The 20,811-nt window shown below is 37.6% G+C and overlaps 1 long non-coding RNA gene across 1 annotated transcript; it reads right to left on the bottom strand.

Moving 5' to 3' along the window:
• Positions 1 to 11,090: 11,090 nt before the first annotated feature.
• On the bottom strand, positions 11,091 to 17,575 carry LOC144372575 (uncharacterized). The gene is made up of 2 exons (XR_013432545.1): positions 17,042 to 17,575; positions 11,091 to 13,931 (listed from the first exon to the last, which is right to left on the bottom strand). It is a non-coding gene; the product is annotated as an uncharacterized LOC144372575 (long non-coding RNA).
• Positions 17,576 to 20,811: the final 3,236 nt, after the last annotated feature.

Below are 20,811 nucleotides of genomic sequence, written 5' to 3'. Positions count from 1 at the left end.
TACAATCATGATGCTCTTGGGTTTGATCCTCAGAATTACTAAAAAAAAGACACCATCAAGGAGATAAAAAATTAATAAAAAAACGTGGAAAAAAGCAGGACAAATGAGGAAACTTTTGCAGACACTGTCATTTAAGGAGAATAAGGACTCAAAGGAGCAACATAGCAATGCAATTTTGTACTTTAAGGCACTAGAAAATGATGAATCACCTAAACATAAATTAGCAAATGGAAGAAAATAACATAGAGCAGAAATAAAGTCATAATTTGGAGTAGAATACCAAAAAAACAACAATAAAAAAGACCTGGATTTTTTAAGAGATGAAAATATTGAAAATCCCTTAGCTACATTAATTAAGAAAAAGAAGAATGCTCAAATAATTAAAGTCATAAATGAAGGAGGATAAGTTAGAACTTATGCCACAGAAATGAGAAACATTAAAGAAATTACTATGAGCAATGATATGTCAATAAAATGGATACCACAGAAGTCAATATATCCTAAGAAACATAGCATGCAAAGACTAAACATGTGAAGAAATAAAAAATCTGCACAGGCCCTTAAATTTTAAAGAGACTTTTATCAATGGTCAATAACCACCAAAGAAAGAAAATCTCTGGGTCCAAGTGTTTCACTGGACCATTCTATTACATATTTTTAATGCCATATGTCCTTCTCAATCTCTTAAAAAAATATATAACAGGAAGGAATACTTCCAAATTCACTCTACAAGGTCACAATTACCCAGGTTTCAGAGCCAGACAAAGACACTACAAGAAACGTATAGACCAACAAATTTTGAAAAATCTGGTGAGAATATCATCACCAAAATTTTAAGAAACTGAACTCAACAACATATTATTAAAATTATAGGTCTGGGGATATAACTCAGTAAAAGGGTATTCACCTAACTTGCATGAGGTGCTGGGTTGGATCCTCAACACCACACACACACACACACACACACACACACACACACACACACACACAACACAAACACACACACACAAACACAAAAAGAAAAGAAAAGAAAACAATTCTATACCATGTTCAAGTAGAACTTACTCTTGAAATAAATAGATGGTTCAACATGTGAAAAATCAATGCAATGTACTACATTCATGGGAGGCACAACAGAAACCACAATATTCTTTCAGCTATGCCAGAGGGAAAAGCACTTGAGAAAATTCAACACTAATTCATGATAAAAACAATTAACAGACAAGTAGTAGAAGGAAACCGTCTCAGCATAATGAAGACCATATAAGAAAAGGCTACAGCTGATGCCAAACTCAACAGTGAAACACTGGAGGCCTCTTCTCTCAGATGACAAAGGAAGCAAAGTTGCCCAGTGTTTCCCTTTCCATTCAATGTGTACTAGAAGTTCTGTGAGCAAGTAGGCAAGAGAAAGAAATAACAGACATCCAAATTGGAATAGAAGTAGTTCTATGTTCTATGTTCATGATGATGATATGATTGCGCAGGCTAAAACAAACAAACAAATGTTCCACATAAAACTATCAGAAATAATTTGAAAATTCATCAGAATTATAGGATAAAAATAAATAATTATTTTACATATTACCAATAAACAGTAAAAAAAGAGAAATAAATAGATAAATTTCATTGCAAAAGCATCAAAAAATTTAAAAAATACAAATGTTTAAGAAGACAAAAAGATTCAAATATTCAACATTTCAGAACACTTTTGAAAGCAATTAAATGAGACACAAATGTGTATAAGGTATCTTGTGTTCAAAGACTGAAAGACTTTATATTGATAATATTTCCATATAACTCACAGTGCTCTACAGAGTCAGTGCAATCCATATCAAAATCTTGGTTTCACTTTTATATAAAGAAGAAAAAATTATATGGAATTTCAAAATATTATAAATTGCCAAAACAATGTTGAAATATCACAAATTCTAACTCCAACACTTACAATTCTACATGAATACCAACACACAAACCAATGAAACAGAACAGTCAGAAAGAAATAAACCCATTTTTTTATGGGGAAATTGTCTTCAACAATGGTGTCAAAGTTTACAACTGGGAAAGAACAGAATCTTCAGCATACAGTGTAGGAAACCTTATTGTTTACATTGAAACAATGAAGTTAGATCCTTATCTCACACCATATGTAAAACTTAACTTGAAGTAGAGAATAAACATAAACTACGGCCTGCAGCTATAAAAATCCTATAAGAAATGATAGCTTCATTCTCTGGTCATCGTCTCTAAGATTGACACTCAAAGCAAGGCAATGAAAGAAAGACAAGACAAATATGACTACATCACACATGAAAATGTAGGGCTAGGGATTTTGCCCATTGGGAAGTATCAGCATAGCATGTATAAAAGCATGGGTTCAAGCCCTGGTAAATACACAAACAAAAACACACACATACACACACACACACACACACACACACACACACACACACACATGCACACCACTCATTCTATTTCTCTGGTTGTATCATTACTTATACAAATTTTGCTGTCTCTTCTGAGCAGAAGCTTTTGGGTTTGACACAGGATGGTTATACAAATTTATGTCAAAATATGACTTTGCTATTGTATTTATTTGAAGAACTTGCACTTTTTTGAAGAATGGCTTCCGAAGATATATTTGGGTGCCAAGTTGACATGGCAGTCACACCTTTGTTTTAGTAGATATGCTGCTGAAGCAAGCACAAATAGCATTGTTTTAAAGCAATTTTTGGATTAAAACTTCCACCAAGAAATAATTTCACTTGTCTATACTGCTAGAAAGAAAACAGTGTGTGCTTTTGGTAGAACTAATACGTTTGAGATATTTAAGATGACCGAAAAAATAAGACAAAATATTGGGGATTGACTAATGTCATCTATAGCTAAACACAATAAGCTACATTAATTAGCTCTTGTTGAGTATGTTACATTACCTGTGTATGGTCCATGTGGTAGTACCAGAAATAAAAAAAGCAAACCAAACAAAACAGGATTGACCTAAAAGAACATATTTTTGGATAAAGAAATAATAGCCCCTGGACCCACAGAATCCTATCCAGATGACAAAATGCCAAAACATGCATGGCCTCTAGTGCTCCTACAAATGAGACTATGAAGGGTAAGGGAAAACCAAGAATCTAGATTGGGTGCCTCACTCATGGAGCAGAAATTAGCCAGATAAGAGGAAACTACATCTGAAGGTAAAGGATGCTGAAAATATCTCCCCAATATGCTGGTATTATATTAGTGCTCTATCCTATCCTTTTCTTTTGTCCCATAATAAATTATTTCTATTTTAGTGGCCCAGTTTCTATTCCTACTATATAATGCTAGAGTGTTTTATTTATAATTTTGTTCTTTGATATCTAGTATAACAAGAGGTTTGTGTGAATTTGCAAGAAGACTGAATGTGTTTTAGAAATTTGAGCCCAAAATATTTTGGACAGACTTTCATACTCTTAAAGACAAAGATGCAGAAGATATGTTTTGTACTTAAGTGACTGCCACAGTTTGGATGGTGAGAGTTCCCCAAAGGCCCAGTTGTTCAAGGCTTGGTCCCCAGTGTGGTGCTTTTGGGGAGAGATAAAACTTTCAGAGGTGGGGCCTAGGGAAGAGTCTTTGGGTCATTGGGGGTGTACTCTCAAAGGTGAATAATTTTGTTCAACAAATGGTCTCACCATGAAGTGCTGCCCCTCTATAGGCCCAAAAGCAATGGGGCCACATGATCATGGAGTGAAATCTCCAGAACTGTGAGTCAAAAAAGCCCTTTCTCTTTATAATTTGATTATCTCAGGTATCTGTTATAGTGACAGGAAGCTGACAGAACATTGATGAAAATTAATAATCCTGAATGAATAGATGGACCATGATTATTTTGATGAAGACAAAATGTTTCTTGCCTATCTTCATAGGACCAGCCTGGTCAGGCTATGTTTTTCAAGAATTTTAGACTTTACAGCTTTGAATTTAAGCTTTTTTTCTGTGATTTTAATCAGCCAGTGAAATATCAGAAGATAACATTATGTATAAAAATGGAAAAATTTACCATTTATTCGAGACTTTTTTCTTTTTTATTCACAAATAAAAATTGCATTTGTTTGTGAACTGAAATGTAATGTCTGGAGTTCATTCATTCCCATGGTAGTATTTAGACAAAAAATGATAGATCTACAAATTGCTGTTATATTTTAAAATTCTATATACAATTGAGTCTTTGAAATTATTTCTCAAATTTCCAGAAATAAGTTTATTATAATTGAAACTTATAACCTGTTTTTAACTGAAGTAAGCTTTCTGTGAAACCTGGGAGAAAAAAACATTTCCTAATTGAAGTGTTCCAAGAGGCTTGTCCTCCTTTCAGGCTCAAAAATAAAGATGTCAGACCCAAGATCTACACCACATCCAGGATCATGGGAAGGCCCTGCTCATTTTAAAGGCTACATGATGTAGAGAACCTGACTTAGGGATTTTGAGATAAAATGTTTGGGAAGATATTAATTTTGGCCTAGACAACTGCATAAATTCAATAGACCAAATCACCATGGAGTTCCATCACAGTAGCTGAGAGCTATGGATCTCATATGGCCCTAAAGGCCATGTGCTTCAGGCCTATTGCTAGCCTCTGGTACTACTGGGAGGTGATAGAAATTTTATGAGGCATAATTGCATTGGAGCATGTTAGGTCCTTGTGTACATGTCCTTGAAGGGGATTTTGGGATCCTGACCTTTCTTCTCTGGTCTCTTTTGCTTCCTGGCCACCATGATGTGAGAAGTTTTGTTCAACCATGTGCTCCCCACCATGATGTTCAGCCTTAACACCATCCCAAAGTGATGAGGCCGAGAGATCATGGGCTGAAACCCCTGAAACTCCTTTGATGTTGCTTAACTCAGGTATTTTGTTACAACAATGGGAAGCTAACACTAGGTTTCAGTTCATGTGGGACAGTTTTGAACCACTTAAGCTGTAACCAATTATATTGTCACTATACCTCAATTCTATTATCTACACAAACTACCTAATTTTGTTGCTGGCCAGAGTTTACAGGACCTCTTCTGATTCTTAGGGTTTTTGGGAGCTACCAATGAGTCATTGTTTTAAACTCCATAGCCCTTTTGGGTTTCTCTCAGTACAATGGTGCTGAAAGACATGACCAGTTGCAGGTGCCCACTGTTAAAGGTGCAGATTCCATGCATGGCATGGGATTTATGGGTTTGATTATCTTGTATTCAGATGCCTGCTGCCCTGCAGTGAAATAAATATTGGCACAGCTCAATTGCATTGAGGTGCCAGCTATCCAGAGAAAGAAGAATATATCACATAGATATGTAAGTCCCAATTTGCCTGTTGCTACCCACTTTGTTTACCTTGAAGAAACTTTCCTGACAATATATCCCTCTGATGTGCTTCTCCTTAAATAAACCACGCAGAGCCCTACTCTTTCTTAGAGATTGAACTCATAATATCTGATTCACTCACAAGGCACCCACTGTGAAACTGGTTCCCTTGTATTTTGTCCTTATTTCTAAATATTATTTCAGACTTTTAATTTCCCAGCCAGCTCACATCTCCATGTGGTTATGTGATCTCTCATTTTTCAGGACACAGTGACAATTTGGTGCCTGAACAGGGATCTGTCCTTGAGGCATTTGGAATGAGAAATTTCAGGTGAGCTTGGTCACTCCTCATAAGAGGGATGCCACATCATTTTTGAAATATAGATAGGGGTGAAGAAAATTGTTTACTCATCCTGGTGTAAAACATGCAGTACTTTCTGAAACTATAACTAAGAAAAGAAAGCTCTTTTATGCTTAGGACAAGGAAGGCACAGTTGTAGAATCTTTTAGAATTTGCTTTTCAAACTTGTCTTTTTTTCTTTAAGAAAAGAGCATTAGATACAGGTTCTTGGGAGGCATTTGGTACCACTGGCCAAGTGACTGAACAAAATCCACATGGGAGAGTTTATCTTTGGTCATTTATCTTGTGGTATAGAAACTGTCTTCACTCACCTTGTAATAGCATACAATGTTTGGTTTCTAACTCAGTTTCTGATTTTAAAGGCTACAAAATGTTAGCTAAGGCTCTTCAGCCTCTTGTATTTTCTCTAGCCACTCTCCTTCTCAGCAACAGTCTTTGTCTTCTGAGAGTGGACAGGAGAAAGAGAAGGAAAAAGCTAAAATTCTGGCAATGTTTTTTTAGAAAAGAACTTTTCAACCTTTCCGGAGACAAAACTCCAGAAGGAAATATTTTAATTGTGATTTGGCCAGAAACTGCTGGCTGCTGCCTTGTTGTAAAAACAATCCAGAGGGCTGGGGTTGTACCTCAGTGGTAGAGAGATTGCCTGTTATGTGAGGCCCTGGGTTTGACCCTCAGCACCACATAAAAATAAATAAAATAAAGGTCCATCATCATCATCATCATCATCATCATCATCATCATCATCAATAACAAAAACAAAAAGGAACCAGAACTTCTGCCTTAATGCTGAAGAATTGACAACCATGCTGGTTTGTTAATAAGCCTTCCCTAATTCTGCAGCTTCAGAAGAGAAGGAAAGATTCTAAATGCACAAGTTTTCTTTATTTTTTATTATTTTAAACAAAAATTTTTACAGCCTTTTGCATTCTTTGGATGTCTGGTATTTTTAAATTATTGTATTTTTCTAATCAGTTTTATTTTATCTAACTATGGAGGGACTTTGCCCTATCTTTGTTTAAAGACCAATTTAAAGAGAGGGTGATGTTGGGAGTGTATCTGGTAGTCATGGAGACAAAGCTGGCAAACCTGAAAACTTTTATTTCAGTGTTCCCATGATTGAGAGTATAAGGGTCCAGAGGAGGGTTGGAGAAAGAGACCACACAAGAGACTGGCTTCATGCAACAAGCAGGGGGGAATTTTATTGAACCAGCATGCTGGGGCTCAAGGCTCACTCGGGAAGGGAGAGCAGCCCAGAGCCCAGAGCAGAGGTCAAGCAGAGCTTAAGTACACTTTTTGGAGAAGGTGGGGGGCTTTGCATACATCAGAACAAATCATCATGAGGCGAGGGAAAATTGAACAACAACTCTGAGACATGATTAGTCCATTCATTGCCAGGAACAGTCTGGGCAGGGGTGATTGGTCACTCCTAAGCGGGGTACACATTTAAACTGATTGGTTTTGGGGCCTGGATGCTTACGTGCTGAGCTACTTGGAGCCCTTAGCTATTAAACAACCAGGGAACCAGGAGACATATTTACTGGGCAGTTCAGGTATTGACCTAATAGCTACAGGGATTACAGGTTCCGGGGGTAGCAGAGGAATTGTAACAATACCTAGTCTTTACTTTTTAGCCCAGGCCTTGCCATTTAGAAACTTTACAATGCCTGGTCTCTTACACTTTAACTCAGACTTTTGCAGCTTAGAATCAGCTTAGAAATTTTACCTTCACAAGAGATTTCAAACCTGACATTTGCATATGTACAATTTTATTCTATTTTAAAGTCACAATGTAAAAGTCTGATTGGCTTTATTTTAATTTCTAAATAAAAGAAAAACCTTGAAAAAAATCTATACCATTACTTCCAACTTATGGAGCTATACCTAAAAAAGTAATAATTATTTCATTTATTTGTCTATTTTGTGTATGCACAAACACACTATCTTGTACTTGTGCTATATTTGTATGTATGTGAGATTAAAAATTGCATATAGATAAATGAGTTCTCATAATTTAAAATTAAAATTAAACTGTATCCAAATATATTTTAATTAATTAAAGTAACTTACAAACAATTTCCATTTAACCAGATAAATGTAAAGATGCTTTAACATTAATGACTCACAAGTTTTTCCAAGTAGTCAGATAATTAATAAAGTACTGATTAATATGAAATATGTAAAATTATACTATACCTTTCATCTAACAATTTTTTTCAACAGAAAACAGATGTTTAATATTATTATCTACCTTTGTTTGATGTCTTGGCTTTTACTTTTTAAGAATAAGATCATTTTAAGATAAATGGGATTAATTTTACATGTCTTTTTAAAGAAGATACTTATTAATTTACAAAGTTAAAGTGCTAAATATCTTCTATTAAATATAGAAATATCAAGCAATTTTAACTAAAAGATATTTAAATGTTACAATGTTTATAATTTTGTTAATATAAAATGTTCTAAAATCCCTCTGTTCCTTAGGGTTTCACTGATAAAGGACTTCCTGGGAGTTCAGCTTCTCTCAGGTGTAAATTATGAACAAGGGTCTAAGAAATTTTTCTACTGGTAAAGTAAAAGGCTGTGAATATCTGTGTAAATTAAAACAAAATTAGGACAAAACAAGTTTCAAACAGTTTGCATGTAATTTTATTGCTGATAATATAATTAGCACAAAGGGCTAAAGTTGTGTAAACCTTTTACCTCTTTTAAAAAGACAAGTTTGGCTTTGTGCTGAGGCTTTTTTACATGTATAGATAAGCTCTTTTCTCAGACCCCTGTTAATTGGGGCTTTTAAAAATGAGAGAAGAGAGAAATGCTAAAACAATAATATACTCACATTCTAATAAAATAGTTTTTAGTGTCTATTAACTCTCATTAATATCACAGAAAAAATACCAGTCTTCAAAAAATTAAGGTTTGTAAAATCTTGGTTAAAGAGTAAATGTTATTTTAAAGTATCTCATTACCTTCCAGATTTCAAATTGAAGGATATGGAAAATAGGCCTCAGGACATTCCCCTTATCTATAGCTCTTTTCCCACTGGCCTTTTTTATGGTAATTGGAGCTTTTGTTAAGCCTGAGGGAAGGGAGAAAAAAAATGAGAAAACACAAAAGAACTTGCACCTGACTGGCCCTTAACTCCCTACCCTAATAGATCTGCTCATCCTAAAGCTTAGCAAACCATAGGAACTTCCCTACCTGATTTTTCCCCACCCTAATGGTTAAGTTGATCCTGATAAACCCCAGGAATTACCTTTCTGCCCACCATAAGTGAGGCCTGTAAAATTAAGACCCTTGTCTTGTCTCAGTTTGTTTTGTTTTGTTTTGTTTTGTTTTTTCTTCCCAGAAGATGAGCTTTGGGTGCTTGATTGACTCCTTGCTGAAAAAAGAGCTTTCTAATCCCAGGTTGGCTTCCTGAAACCATTTTTTGTCCTTAAAGTTTTTGGTTCCCTTACTGGGAATCCACCAAAAGACTCTTTGTGCTTACACAAATTTTTTCTTTAAAAGCTAAACTTAGTTAATATAAAAACATATGTGCATTTGTGATACTTTGATTGACTTCTACATTTTCTAGATAAGTTTTTATTTCCCAAGTATATGACTTTAAGACATAAGATTTATAAGAACTTTCTTCTAAGCTGCTGTCTCCAATCTAAAGTTTTCTACAACAGTGCTTTCTTACAAACTTATATAAAAATAACAAATTAATTAGAGGTTTAATTATGTCCTTTAACATTTTATGATTCAATAAGTTATAGCAATTTTTGAATCTCTACCATGGAAAGTAAATTTTGTAAGCACAAAGGGGATTCAAGTGAGTTCCCATTAGGGAAGCAAAAAATGTAAGCACAAAGAATGGAAGCAGGAAGCCCACCTGGGATCAGCAAGCTCTTCTTTATTTACAGAAGTGTCAATCAAACACCAGAGGCTCATCTCCACAAGGCAGAACTAGGCCAACACACAGATTTCTGAGTTTTCCTATATTATCTCCTCAGTTCTTAGTCAGAAGTAGTAGCAGGGAACACATCATGGGGTCACTTAAGTAACACCTATGGTGGGCGGATGACTTTGTGGAGACCCTAAAAATCCTGGTCTCCAATGTGGGCCATGCTGGCCACTAATCTCTTCCAGCTAGGACACCTAAGGCCAAGCCCAGAGCTGCCTCCCTCTAGTTAAAGATACTTTTGACAAAACCCCACCGTGACACACAGAGATCCCCTGATGGAAACCAGCCCTGAGCCTTAGCACCGCCCCTGCCTCAGGAACCCCTTCCCAGCAGAATCCCAGAACCTGTCACAGATGTTGGCCTGAGAAACCAACCTGTGCAAAAGAACATGTATGTTACAAACATCAAACATGGAAATAACACACCACTACACATGTTCTAGGTAGGAAAATTACCAGGATATTTGGAAGAACTACATGACAGTAGATTTGACATTTTTCACAAGTATAATCTTGAAAAAATTCAACTTCCCAAAAATGGCTCAAGGAGAACCAGGTGTAATCACTGAAAATTTTGAAATAAATAGTAAAACTCTTCCTGAAAAGGTCAGACTCAGTCTCTGGAAAATTCAAAAATTTAATACTGGTGTACATATAATTTTGCACAAGATTTTAGAAAATACTAAGAAAGGCAACATGCCTGATTCATACTAAGGCAAGTTAGCATGACCCAAATCCCTGAATATAGTGCCAGCAAAAACCTGAGTTTGAGGTAATTCCTGAAATAGGTGCAAAAATTTTAATAGAAATATTAAGTACCTTAACATAGAAACACATAAATAGGATAGATGTATCATGTATCCTACCTGGGTTTCTCCAAGAACACTATGGTCTTTAAGAAAAATCTATGCGAATCAGTGTGACTAGGTTACATTCTTGCAATCAATGAAAACTGTGTTTTAAAAATTAAAATCTATAGCGAGGGAAGGTATAAAGAAATTCAGTTAAGAATTTCTCATAATATTAGAGAAAAAATCCTTTCCTCCATGTCCAGATGTAACTTACTCTAATTTAGTGTATATAAATCCAGTCCATGTTTTTGTATTTTTACTGGGTGAATGCATATGTGTGAATCCAGTGTAATCATTAACATTTCAACCCCTGTTTCATTTTTACAGTCATCATATTGTAAAACTGGTTTGTAAACATCATATATCACCACACAGTGTCCCATAGAACGTCCTCATAATAATGTAGTACTTGTATATTATTTTTAACTGTGCTCTCCTTTTAGCTTAGATCACAAATGTCCCTTAAAGCTACATGGGACAAAGGTTTAGTCCCTACTGTGGTGACACTTGGACATGGTGGTGTTACCGCTGTTGACCGGTGACGAGTTCTTGCTCCCCGATGTTGAAGAATAACACCAAAGAAGCACGCCGAGGCAAGGTCAGAGTAGAGATTAGAAATTTATTAAAGGACAGAAGAAAAGACTTCTCCCGGAGGAAGAAGGGGACCCAAAAGGTGGAATCCGTGGAAGTGCAGTTGTCTCCCCTTTTTATAGTTCAGTGATGGAATGTAGGTTGGAAGGCCTGAGGGGTAGGACACAGGTGGGCCTAATTATCACCTTTTGGGATGGGATTATCACTTCTCTGGGATGGGCTATTTCCAAATCTGTTGGGGCTGTTGGTTAACACTTCTTTGAGGTGGACTTTGGCCTAGGGCCTTTTCAGGACTTCATTAACATTCCATGAGTCGTCCTGTATTTTCCCTGAGTCATTCTCAGCATGGCCTCCATTTTAGATTTCACTCGGTATTAGACCCAATTTACCTAACTACACTAACTACCTAACTTTAAATCTGGCTTCATTCCCCCCTCTAATTTGGGAACTCCTTACTGCTGTAAGGAAAGGGGGCGAAGAAGATCTTTCTGGCTTCTTCAGGCTGAAAAGGGACGATGTGGGGCAAGCAGTTTGGAGTCCCCCTTTTAAAAATCGGGTCTATCGAGTGGTCCATGATAGGCTGGAGGGCCATTTGAGTGATGGGTGGTCTATAAGAGAAACAAGAATTCATTAGTACTGGAACCATATTGATGCAGCAATAAATCCCACAGCACAGGAATATGCCAATGAGTATGATGGCAAAGACAAAGACTAACAATATTTTCCACCAGGAAGTACCAAGAACCAGAAGCTAAGATATTGTTTCCATGACAAAGTTGCTGAGGACATGGCTTCTATCTGAGCATGTAAATCTTTAAGGATATTTGTCACATTGCCAGAAATGTCAGCGATGTAAACACAACATTTAACTTTTAGGGTTACAGTTATCCTTCCCTTAAGATATAGTTTAATAATTTAATATCATCTGATCTTGCAAAATCCTTTTACTAGTATGACTTCTGTGTCTAAGAGAAATCTTTAATTCTGTTACTTAGGGCTGGATAATCATACTAGCAAACACCAAGCCTACCTGTGTAGGTTAGGAATATCTGTGGGTCTTAAAACTAAAAACTACTCTGGCAGTTCCTTTTGATAGTTACCAGGCATTCCTACCTAAGAATCTCTTTTGCAGCCTCCAGTTTACTTATTGTTGGAGGTTACATTTAACTATTATTATCATTTAAAATGTCCAGGAATAGCTATGTTTTGGCTTTGACTGTCTTTGCTAAGTGTTTAAGATGAAGCAAGTCAAACTGACTTTGTTCCCATCTATTGTTAAGAGTCAGCTGAGTCTCTGGGAGTCCTTGGGAACTTCACAGCAGCTTCTCAGTTCTGCTAGTGCCATTTGCGCTAGGATGGGTCCAGGCCTTGCTTGACCATGTGGCTTCCCTCGGAAGCATCAGGGATGTCTCCCTTCTCTGATGACCCTCCTCTTCACAGCAAATGCACTGATTGGCTTTCTGTCCTCCACTGGTCTCATTAATCTCCCTGATCAGGAGGTTATGTGGCCTAGAGTTGCAGAGCCCTTTGGAGAAGACCCTATCCCCTGATTCAGACTGACACAGAGGGCAAGAGCCAAACATTGGTTTTCTTGGCCCCTTTTAACTTTAACTTTAATTTTAAAACTTAATCTTAAACATCCAGCAAATAAGTTTCAACAGCCTTATACTAAGTACCGGGCTTTAATACCTATCTCTCTATCCTGTAGATGATAACTCCTTAAGTTAACCCAGGTTATGAGTTCTTAAAGCAGTACCTCTTTAAAACATTAACAGGCAATCCTTAGACCATCTAAAAGCAAACTACAAAACAGAACTAACTAGGATAAAAACATATTTAGTTATGTAATAGCTACCTTGAATTCTGGCAGAGTTATACATTATAATCCCCTGTTTGAGATCCTGGCAATCATGACAAAAACCAACTTTTGGACACAACCTTAAATGCACTGAAATCTGGCCTACTTCTTTCATAGTCACTTTCACATACAGTGAGATGGGACATAGAGCCTTATCTCAAGGTGGGGCTCTTCATGCAGTCTCTCTTGGCAGATACAGACACACTTGACAGAAACAGTCTTAAATACTATAGTTCTGAAGCTGATCTTTGCTTTTTGGACATCATTTTACAAAGCCTACATAAATTGTTGCTCAAGTTTACATGAACATTAGCTAACACAACATAATATCACATCTAATACATGAATTAAAGAAAGGCTGAAAGTTTTTAACCTTTTGTAGAAAAGTAGCAAAGTACTTCTGTGTTTTGCAATAAAACCTTCACATAGATTAGGCTCTCATTAAGTTTTCATTAACTTAAAAATACATTTAAATTGTATCTCAATGTAAAAAGTAACATGGAACTTTACATAACTTATTGATAACAAGTCCAGTTATAGAACACAAATGATAAACTTCCAACATGTTTTTCTTTTAAGCCTAAAATTACCATACAATTTGAGAATACCTGCTTGATATAATGCTCTTTCTAAAGCTTCTACCTTACAGACTTGTATATTTGGAAGATATGAACACATTAATGGCACCAATTACATTGATGTTTTTATATTAATCAAGTTTAGCTTTTAAAGGAATAACATAGCACAATTCTCTAAAACAGCACTTGTTTAACCAGCTGTTTAATTTCTTTAATATTACTTTGCTCAAAAACTTACACTTATAACCAATTTGCACAGACCTTCTTTATCACTTACTTAAACCCTCTTAATTACTCAATCCAGAAACACATTTTCTCTCTATTAAATCCATATCTAGAACCTTCTAGTTTCTCTTTCATCTGTTAACCTCCTTCTGTTCACATCTTGAAACAATATTTGTAAACCTTTGAATCTGAGCAGATTATTTTATAGACAATAAATTTATTAGGGCCTTTTTTTTGAACAACTAGAATAACTTATAAGCTTAATTTAAGATCTCCTTTTTTAATCTATTTACCAAATTTAAATTGAGCCATTTGAATCACATGAATCAAAGATATTTGGATCCATTTTTAATTTTTCATGAGCGCTCCTCATCTGTCAATTGTCATATCACTGCATGATATATGGACATACACACAGACATACCGACATACAACACTAACACAAGTGTAACACATAACACAAAAGGCCTTGCAGATTTCTCAGGTGAAATCTCATTGCAATGTTAAAAAAAAAACTCCAGTTGATCAAAAATAGAACTTATCAGAAAAACATTAACTTGTCTGTAGGAACAAAATCATGAGCTCAAAAGAATATAGAATCTAAGAAAAGGCAAAAGTCCTAGAAAAAATTGACCGGCCAGTAATTAGTAAATGCCATACAATTTACACTTTGGTTTAATCTAGTTTGAGTTCAGGTAAAAGACACTTTTACTCTTTTTTTTTTTCTTGGGCCTGAGCTCCAAACTGCTTCTGTTTGCATATCAGCGTAAGCCCTGGCTGAGGTCTGGAAGGACCTGGAAAACCGGAATTCTGAGCAGAAATTTCATGCCTAAGGCATTTTAACCATAAGTCACAATTTTTAGGTTTGGAAGTAGAAATAAGATACAATTTACAAAATTTCATCTTTATATCTTCCTACACTAGAAAAACTTGCTCACACAAAACTGAAAATAGGATCTTTTTTGATAATATAAAAGACACCATCAGAAGAAGTTCCTTCAGGATCATTAAGCTACTTTCTTTGTTCTGAAGTTCCTAAAGTTACATTAAATCACCTGGAAAAAATCCACACACTACCATGTATATCTAAAATTAAGCTTTGAAAATTCCCAAGACTGTTGCTAATTAATGTCATTTTAGTAAGCCAGACCAATGTTTTAATTCAACACTTTTCCTAAATCCTACACACTGAGAGAAACAGATACCAAATCATAATTTACTATCCTTGCCCAAATCAATGCACTGTATACCTAGTGAAATCTCCTTAGGCTACCCAGTTCAAAATTGATGAAAAAATAAAACAATGATTGGGAGTTACTTGCCAACTTGGAAGTAGAGTTCTTTTAATTTTCTATCCTAAGTATTTAAGTTCTCTGGCATGAATTATCTGAATCACAAACTTAACAATTACCTAACCCTAACTTTTAACTGCAAGATTATGCAATGCTTCAAACTCATTTAGATACCTGATGTTAGTTACAATGAAACATCATCTTTTAGACACACATTTAACCTAGATTATCCCCAAGAAACAATCTATAATAACCTTTAAAACCGACCAGATAAGAAAATATCTCTCCAGGTTTTGAACTTTCATTTAATTATGACTTCTATCAGTGGCACCTTAGATTTCCCATGAGTGGACCAGATGTTCTCACATAGGGGCAACTATAGGTGTAAAATCAAGGGTCTCAGTGTGACTGACTTTACTGCATTTAGGTGGAGTAATTCTTACAGTGCAGGGAAATTATGAGGAAATTTCCCCAAAGCGAAAATGGCTTTGGCAGCTGCTGGGAATTCCTCAGTTTCCCCTTCACTTGCAAGATTAGCTCCTTTGGATAGATCCAATCCCAGGCAATCTGGCTTATCTCCTAACCTTCCAGTAGAGTCAGTTTTTAATCTGCCTTAGGTCTTGAAGGGGGAGGGGGTATGTACTTTGATCAGCCCAAATTTTTCTCTGATTCTTTTTCCTCAGTGAGTCCAAGATTTTTTCTCTCCATGGCAGATATCATAGCTAAGTCTACTTTACACTGTTGGCATAATTTAGGATTTTCCCTTAGAGCAAAGAAAATCTGAATATACAGCATCTCACACCATTTCCTTTTTGTAAATTTATCAAACTGTAAAACTTAAAATTGATATTTCCCTCTGGTGGCCAGGTCTCTCCATCAGAGAGTTTGTATTGAGGCCAGGCCAAGAAAATGAGGCGCTTTTTCCTTGAGCATCTGAGGTTCAAATTTATCCCAATTTTTCAATACGCAGGCTAGTGGTGCACCTGGCGTATTGGAGAGAGAAGCTCCTGTCTGAGTGAGGAAAACAGGACTCAGGCGCCCATGCTGCGCCGGAGAAAACTGTTCTCCTTAGGGACGTCTCCCTAACCTTGAGCTTCCTAAACGGTCCAGAAAACCCGTCTCTCACCTGGCTTTGCCAAGGGGTTTCTGGTCCCCTTTAGCAAAGTGCTAGGGTCTCAGTTTGCCCTGTGCCAAAGACCCTGGGAGGATTCAGACTTAAGGGCCTTACTGCTTTCCTCCTGACCACTAAATACCCATTGAATCGTGTGCTCTTTGTCGCCTTTGCTCTGTAGACTAGCAGATTACCAGAGTTGATTCTAAAAAATGCTTCTCTTAGCAGCTTAAGGAACACAGCTCATTTTAAACATTGGGTGGTAAAACAGACTATTGAAAGTTACCTATGCACCTTAGGGAACCTGGGCAGATCTTACTAATTATCCCATGCCTTTTTCTCAGTCCTACAACCTGAATTGCTAATGTTTCTGACCTACGAAGGAAGGGAAGCATCCAGGAGGAATGGATGCGGGGTTGGGAGTGTTGCATGGCCCATACGGAGGCAAATGTGATTGGGGCTTTCCCTCAGTGCCATTCATCTACTGATCACCTTAGATACCCCTGAGGGCTGTCGGGAGGGGGCTCAAGAGAAAGGAACCTTTGGAAACGTCTGAGAGTAGCCCAGACCGGGATTCCGCAGTTGTTCCAAACTCCTTCCTCCACCTCCACGCATCCGAGGCAGATCGGGATTCAGAACACTGTGTACTCACGCCAATTGCTCTCCAGGCCCAGACAGAAAAGTTGGAAACGGCTTTGGCAGAACCCAACATGCCTGCTCTGTACCAAACAGGTGATTGAGAGCTGCTTAGGCCGAGAAACCTCTCACCCGAGTCTTGTAGAGTGGCGGCTGCACTAGTTGCGTTTAAGTAGCCGACGGGTGCCCACCTTACCCTCCAGAAAGAAAGAGAAAGATGCACCTCAAACAGACATGGGGTGCGTAGAGAGGTGCTTACCTCGGTGCAGAATATCTCGGTATGGGACCTCCAATATGTTACCGCTGTTGACCGGTGACGAGTTCTTGCTCCCCGATGTTGAAGAATAACACCAAAGAAGCACGCCGAGGCAAGGTCAGAGTAGAGATTAGAAATTTATTAAAGGACAGAAGAAAAGACTTCTCCCGGAGGAAGAAGGGGACCCAAAAGGTGGAATCCGTGGAAGTGCAGTTGTCTCCCCTTTTTATAGTTCAGTGATGGAATGTAGGTTGGAAGGCCCGAGGGGTAGGACACAGGTGGGCCTAATTATCACCTTTTGGGATGGGATTATCACTTCTCTGGGATGGGCTATTTCCAAATCTGTTGGGGCTGTTGGTTAACACTTCTTTGAGGTGGACTTTGGCCTAGGGCCTTTTCAGGACTTCATTAACATTCCATGAGTCGTCCTGTATTTTCCCTGAGTCATTCTCAGCATGGCCTCCATTTTAGATTTCACTCGGTATTAGACCCAATTTACCTAACTACACTAACTACCTAACTTTAAATCTGGCTTCAGTGGGATATTTAAAAGGTTGGGCCTAGTGGGAGATCTTTAGGTCATTGCAGACAGGTTCTCAAGGAAATTGTGGGGCCCTGGCCTCTCCTTCTTTCTTCCCCCGACTTCCTGGTCATGTGGTTGACAGTTTTAATCTACCTTCATGTGCTGTCTCCCCTTGGACCCAAAGCAACAGGGACAACTAACTAGGAACTGAAACCCTCCAAAACTCATACAAAGCCTGTAGTGGTGGACAACACCTATAATCCCAGCAACTCAGGAGGCTGAGGCAGGAGGGTCACAAATTCAATGCCTACCTGAGCAACTTAGTGAAAATATGTCTCAGAAAATAAAAAGGACTGGTAAAGTAGCTCAGTGGAGAGTATTCCTGGATTCAACCCCTAGACCACAAAAAATAAATAAATAAAATAACGAAAAATAAGCCTTCTCTCAGGTATTAATTATAGTGCTGGACAGCTGACAGAAACAGAGAGCTTGATTACTTCATGTGCCTTCTTATCTGGGGATTCAGTGTTCTGCAAGAAGAGATAAAAAGGTTTCTTGGAAACATCTAGTAGTAGAATCGCTAGGCATCTTAAAGTTCAATAAACATTGCAACAGACTGTCCAAAGTGATTGTGCAAATAACACATTTTTCATGTTAGAGAGTTGATATTTCCCCACCTTCTCTCAGTCTCATTATAGGAAGAAAGATATTTACAAAATTAAGATTTGTATGGTACACACCTTGGAAATTCATGAAAAACATGCCTTACTGTGCAATATAATTAGTATTTCATAATTTCAAAATCAGAAAAATAGGAGACACATGACAAACATAGCATATGAGACTTTTCACAATGGTTTCAACAGGGTGGGCAAAGTGCAAGAACCACAAGTGCAAGCTTTCTTCACTACTCCAGGTGTTGGTTAAATGATCATAACCAGTATACACTGTTTTGAAATTAATTATTGTCAGAGCAAAATGGAAAGAGCTACCAAAGAGAGCTCTAGCCTTGGCCTGCTTGTACACAAACACCCCAGCAGCCATCTGGGAATTCAGGAGGAGTTGCTTCTCTCTACCACTGGCACTGTGTGAATGGTGCCCCCCAGTGGCCTGAGAGATGTATCCTGCAGGGCTGTGTTGGCAGGAGCTGTGGGAAACTCAGGAAACTTTCTGGAATACTTTAAAGTATTCTAAGTCCTAACGCCCCAACTTATACAAATGTTTTTAAAGTGGGAGTTTTCCAGATACCTCCCACTTTGAAGTCCTGTATCAAAAACTCAGATCAACAGTATCCAAATACTGGGCACCCTTCAGATATTTTTAACCTGCATGCCCAGATGAGTGTCACAACACTCTGGATTCCCAAAGAGGGGCTCTCAGACCAGAGTGAGTGCCTCAGGGGTTCTTGTGGTTGGAGTAGCTGGAGCTTTGGTTTCAGTGGAAGCCCTGCCTTCAGTGTGGAAAACTAGGTGGCATTGTGCTTTTTAGGTAAATGGAAGTGTCCATCTAAACAACAGTCAGAGAAAGATTCTGCCAAGAATAGAAATTGGAAATGGAATAACCCTGCAATAGGCATATTCCTGCCACAGTACACCCAGGCACATTCACTGTGAGCACAGTGGGAGAGTTTAGGGCTGGGGGAGATTTTTAAAAGCAAAAGTTAAAAAAAAAGCAGTAAAACAGATATTTTCAAGTAATAAGTCTTGGCCACAATGGTTCATAAGAAGAGTGATTTGAGTCCAAAATTAATCTCACAGTAGAAGGACAGGCAACCTTGCAGAAGTCTGTTCTTAGAAGGCTGAATTCTGGCAGAATCTTGAGAATATGAGAATACAGTTCTCCCTAACATACAGGCATTGTGAATTCTGTCTATGAAGCAAAGTACAATTTTCTTTATGAAAAAAAATGAACATAGTATTTAGTCATGACAGTGAGCTCTGGAGAGTACATTTGAAGTTTACCCTGTATAGAAGGGGCTGTTGAGAAAAGTAAAAAAAAAAATCAATTCTTTTAATAATAGTACCAAGGGGACAGAAATTTTTCTCAACATTTTATATGCAAAAACAATTTTTGGACTTTTTTCCTGGAAAACCATCAAAGATGTGCAGCATGAGGTACTAGCCAGGAGACTGTACATTTCCTCAATGTTTGGAAACAACACCTAAAATAGGATTTAATTTTTTTTAAAAAAAAAGGCACTCTATTCATAGCAAAATCATGTTAATGGAGTCCAGATAAGTACAGCTAAGATTCCAGGGAAGCTTTTGGTCTGATTCATCCCATTCTCCACCTCATAACTCCAATAAAGAGGCCCAGGTTTTCTGAAAATGAAGTGTGCATGCTTCAAATGTTGGAAAGACATGAACTTTTTAAAATGAAAGTTCAGTAGTAAAAACAGCAACAAAGAGGTTGTCCTATTGATTGCTCTAGCCCATGGTTGGAAGCAAGGCCTGGTGCCGGCTTACCGGAGATCCATGGCAGCTTTGTGGAGAACTTCACATCCCAAAGGGACTGCAGGTAATTTATCACTGTTGGGGGCCGGGGGCTTTCATGCAAATTTTGCCTCTGAGACCCTGTACCCCATGGACTGTTAGTTCCACTATGTACAGTTGGGGAGAAGGGTTGGGTATAAATTGTAAAACAGCTAGAGCTGACCCCACAATAATCTCCTCTGAGATAGGACTCATCTAGAAAAAGAAATCAGAGCCAGAACAAAGACTTTTGAATGTTCACCTCCTCACAAAACAGGTGTGGGAATCTCTCTTCCACTATCTTCTATTTGAAAAGTTCCTATTTATTCCTGTATTGCAATATATATATATATATATATATATATTGCAATTTTATACATATATAAAACCCCAAACAGGTCCACTCATTAAATTGGTCCAGTATACTTTCTCACCCCTCCTCCACCCCAGGTTCTGGAGATCTAACCCCAGGACCTAAGACATATTAGGCAAGTACCCTACCATTAAGTTATATCCATGACTTTGTTTGCTTTTTGTTAGTTTTCTTGTGTGTGTGTGTGCCAGAGTTATCCACAAGGAACCCAGGGCCTCATTCATGTGAGTCTCACTCTTAGAGGTTTCCTGCCTGCTAGGCAAGCACTCTACTACTGAGCCACACCCAAGCTGATAAAACTGTTGATTTTTATTTATTTATTTATTTTTCCTGGCCCTTTGCCACCTCTGACCCCATTAATATTTAAAATGACTAGACTGGCCAAGTAGTCAGAAGCCTCCTACCT

This window comes from Ictidomys tridecemlineatus, unplaced genomic scaffold (assembly GCF_052094955.1).
Source record: "Ictidomys tridecemlineatus isolate mIctTri1 unplaced genomic scaffold, mIctTri1.hap1 Scaffold_132, whole genome shotgun sequence".
In the NCBI taxonomy this organism is placed as follows: Eukaryota; Metazoa; Chordata; class Mammalia; order Rodentia; family Sciuridae; genus Ictidomys; species Ictidomys tridecemlineatus.
Note: the sequence above shows the minus strand (reverse complement) of the source record. Positions and strands in the feature narration are given on the sequence as shown.